Raw genomic sequence first — 4,152 nt, forward strand, 5'->3', positions numbered from 1 at the left:
CTTCAGTAGATGAGCTCTGTCAGTGGCTTCATCCATATTAAAATAAATATGTATGTGTTAAGGCAATTTGAATTTGCAGTTTATAAAGGAATTAATAGATATAGCAGTTGATTGAAATCTATTTAAAGGTGTTGTCCGGTATTAAACTATATTTAAGCAAAGGAATGACTATTACATGTCTATACTCAGCACCTCTGGACCTATTAAATGGTGTCCTCAGATCGGTACTATAATTTTCCTGCTTTTATACTTAAATGCATGTATTTTATAAGCAAAGAATTTTTGCAGAAAAACTTCATAAAAAAATTGGGATCATTTGGATTCTATAGCTTTTATGTATAACTGTCCATAGCTGAATGAACAGTGAAACCCATTAGTAAACTCAGCCGATAACTTGGTCTGTAACCCCTATTTCTCTTCTCCTAAACGTTCTTCTAAGCTATTAAAGGAGAAGCCAAAAAATCCAATATTTCTAATAAAACCAAATGGCAAAAATGTATTGCATACAAAAATACATGTTTACTAAAGAGTACCTATTACTAATCTATTTAATAAAAAAAAGTGGGCAGCCCAGACTGGTGATTTTACTACATATCGCTAAGTATCAAAAGTATCCCTGAAATAATCCATCTTTGGTTGTGGGATCCCAGCATGCAAAGCAGGATCACACAAACCTCCTCATCCCCTCTCATTGTGAAAAAGCGAGATCTTGAAAAATCTCATTTTTTTTCACTTACCCCTGTATGTATATTATTAGTGCTGTTGCAAAGTTAGATAACCTAGGGTTAAATCATAGCACTGCACAGGTCTTGATTAGATGCACCAGCCTAGCTTTGACTAAGAACAAGGGCCTGTGTTCACTAGTTGTGTCATTCTGCTGGATGTTGAGCAGAGTTGATTATGCTGCTGGTGACTGACCAGCCAAAATGTGAGCTATAGCTGGGAGAAAGTGCATGGGTCAGCTGGGAAAGCTGAGCAGCCTGTGTGTTGGAGCTCCAGAGAACCGTGTGGATGCTGCAGCTTGTTCAGTGTGTACTGTGCCCAGAGTTGAACACTGTTGTTTGGTGCTGAGAGCTGCTGGAGCTTGGGCTGAAGGGGATACCACAACTCCCACTTCTGTGTATGAAGTTTGCTCCAGGACAATGGACTGTAATCTGTTTGGGTGAGCCCGCACTGACATATGTGTTCTGTTAAATTAACTGTTTGTTTGCTGTGATACCTTTGTGCCCAGAAGAGGCTGATTTTGGTTTTTGAATCACTTGGAGTTTTATGAAAGCTATAAAACTGTACCTGTTTGAACCAAACCGCAATGCCTGTGTGAACACTACCTAATGCCTACCAGAGAGAGTGAATTCCTACAGTCAGGCCCATATTTGCCACTAGGGGTCCGGTGCCTAGATTGGCGGGTTGCGGGGCCGGCACAAAATAGGGAGGTAAAGTTTTTTTGTTTTTTTTTTATCTCCTCTCTCATCAGGCAGACAATGTGATATATCTGCTGTCTTTTCGGAGGAGTGGGGAGCACGCAACTCCATTAATTTGTATTTGCGTCTTTAAGTATTCGCGGATTAAACTCAGAAGTACTAGCACTGGAAGAAGACAGCAGCCAAGAAGAAGAAAGCCACCGGAGCCAGGGTTAGGGGGCTATTTCTGTAGACTGGGGTTTAGGGGGGCTATTTCTGTAGACTCGGGATTAGGGGGCTATCACTGTAGACTGGTGGTTAGGTTAGCTATTTCTGTAGACTGGGGTTTAGGGGGGCTATCACTGTAGACTGGTGGTTAGGCTAGCTATTTCTGTAGACTGGGGTTTAGGGGGGCTATTTCTGTAGACTGGGGTTTAGGGGGTTATCACTGTAGACTGGTGGTTAGGTTACCTATTTCTGTAGACTGGAGATTAGGTGGGCTATCACTTTAGACTGGGGTTAGTGGGGCTATCACTGTAAACTGGGGTTTAGTAGCTATTCCTGTAGACTGGGGTTTAGGGGGCTATCACTGTAGGCTGTGGGTTGAGGGGCAATCACTGTAGGCTGGGGGTTAGGTGGGCTATTTCTGTAGACTTGAGGTTAGTGGGGGTTATTACTGTAGACTGGGGTTTAGGGGGACAATTACTATAGAGTGGTGTTTAGGGGGCTATAACTATAGACTGGTGTTTAAGGGGGCTATTACTGAAGACTTGAGGTTAGAGTGGCTTACAGAGTGAGGGAACAGTGCAAAGGACAAAATGGATGGGGGACAGTGTAAGGACTCAGTATGGTGGGGGACAGTGTGGGCAGGTCAGTATGGAGAGAGGGAAGCAGTATGGAGAGGGGCGACATAGGGGACTCAGTATTAAAAGTGGGGCAGTGTGAAGGGTCGCAGTATGGAGAGGAGGCAGCATTGGGGTCTCATTGGTCAGAGGTGTCAGGGTGAAGGGGCAGCATGAGAGATCAGTATGGAGAAAAGGCAGCATAGGGGGGTCAGTATAGAGAGGAGCAGTGTGAGGGCACAGTATGGAGAGGGGCAGCTTGGATGGCTCAGTATAAAATGGGAACAGCATGAGTGGGACCCCAGAAGTACTAGCGCTGGCACTTCCGTGTCAGAAAAGTGCCAACCAGCTCCCTGCTTTGAGGTGCTGTGGTGTCCAAACACTGCTGACATACCTACAGCGCGATGAAGTAATCTCACCGCACTGCAGACGTCACAGTAGGGCACCGCAGAAGAGGACAGACACCGGAGCCTGGAGGAGGACAGGAGCCCGGAAGAAGACAAAAGCCAAGAGGAAGATAACCACTGGAGTCAGGGGGAGGACAGACAAGGGAGCAGGTAAGGACTCAGATAGCTGAAGATTTGGGGGTTACGGAGGCTATTATTGTAGACTGGGGTTAGGGGAGCTATCACTGTAGGCTGGGGGTTAGGGGGCTATTTCTGTAGGCTGGGGGTTAGCGGGTTATTTCTGTAGGCTGTGGGTTGGGGGGCTATTTCTGTACACTGAGGATTAGGGGGCTATCACTGTAGACTGGAGGTTGGGGGGCTATTTCTGTAGACTGGGGGTTAGGAGGTTTTAACTGTAGACTGAGGGTTAGGGGGGCTTTAACTGTAGACTGAGGGTTAGGGGGGCTATTTCTGTAGACTGGGGATTGGGGGGGCTATTTCTGTAGACTGGGGATTAGGGTGGCTATTTCTGTAGACTGTGGTTAGGGGGCTATCATTGTAGACTGGGTTTTAGGGGAGATATCACTGTAGACTGGGGATTGGGGGGGCTTTTTCTGTAGACTGGGGTTTAGGGGGCTATTTGTGTAGACTGGGGATTAGGGGGGCTATTTCTATAGACTGAGGATTAGGGGGGCTATCACTGTAAGCTGTAGGTTAGGGTTTTTTTTCTGTAGACTTGGGTTTAGCGGGGGCTATTACTGTAAAATGGGTTTTAAGGAGGCTATAGCTGTAGACTGGGATTAGGGGGGCTACAACTGTAGGCTGGTGTTAAGGGGGCTATCACTGTAGGCTGGGGTTTAGGGGGCTATTTCTGTAGGCTGGGGTTTAGGGGTGCTATTTCTGTAGACTTGAGGTGGGTGAGACTATAACTGTAGACTGGGGTTTAGGGGGGCTACAACTGTAGACTGGGGGCTATCACTGCAGACTGGGGTTTAGGGTGCTATTTCTGTAGACTGGGGATTAGGGTGGCTATTTCTGTACACTGGGGTTAGGGGGCTATCATTGTAAACTGGGGTTTAGGGGAGCTATCACTGTAGACAGGGGTTTAGGAGGGCCTATTTGTGTAGACTGGGGTTTAGGGGGCTATTTGTGTAGACTAAGGATTAGGGGGGCTATTTCTATAGACTGAGGATTAGGGGGGCTATCACTGTAAGCTGCGGGTTAGGGGTTTATTTCTGTAGACTTGGGGTTAGCGGGAGTTATTACTGTAGACTGGGGTTTAAAGAGGCTATAGCTGTAGACTGGGGGTTAGGGGGACTATAACTGTAGGCTGGTGGTTAAGGGGGCTATTTCTGTAGGCTGGAGTTTAGGGGGGCTATTTCTATAGACTTGAGGTACGTATGACTATAACTGTAGACTGGGGTTTAGGGGGGCTACAACTGTAGACTGTGGGCTAAGGGAGCTATCACTGTAGACTGGGGTTTAGGGGGGGCTATTTATGTAGACTGGGGTTTAGGGGGGCTA

Source organism: Phyllobates terribilis, unplaced genomic scaffold (genome assembly GCF_046119375.1).
Source record: "Phyllobates terribilis strain yellow unplaced genomic scaffold, ASM4611937v1 Scaffold_2__4_contigs__length_985480577, whole genome shotgun sequence".
Classification (NCBI taxonomy): Eukaryota; Metazoa; Chordata; class Amphibia; order Anura; family Dendrobatidae; genus Phyllobates; species Phyllobates terribilis.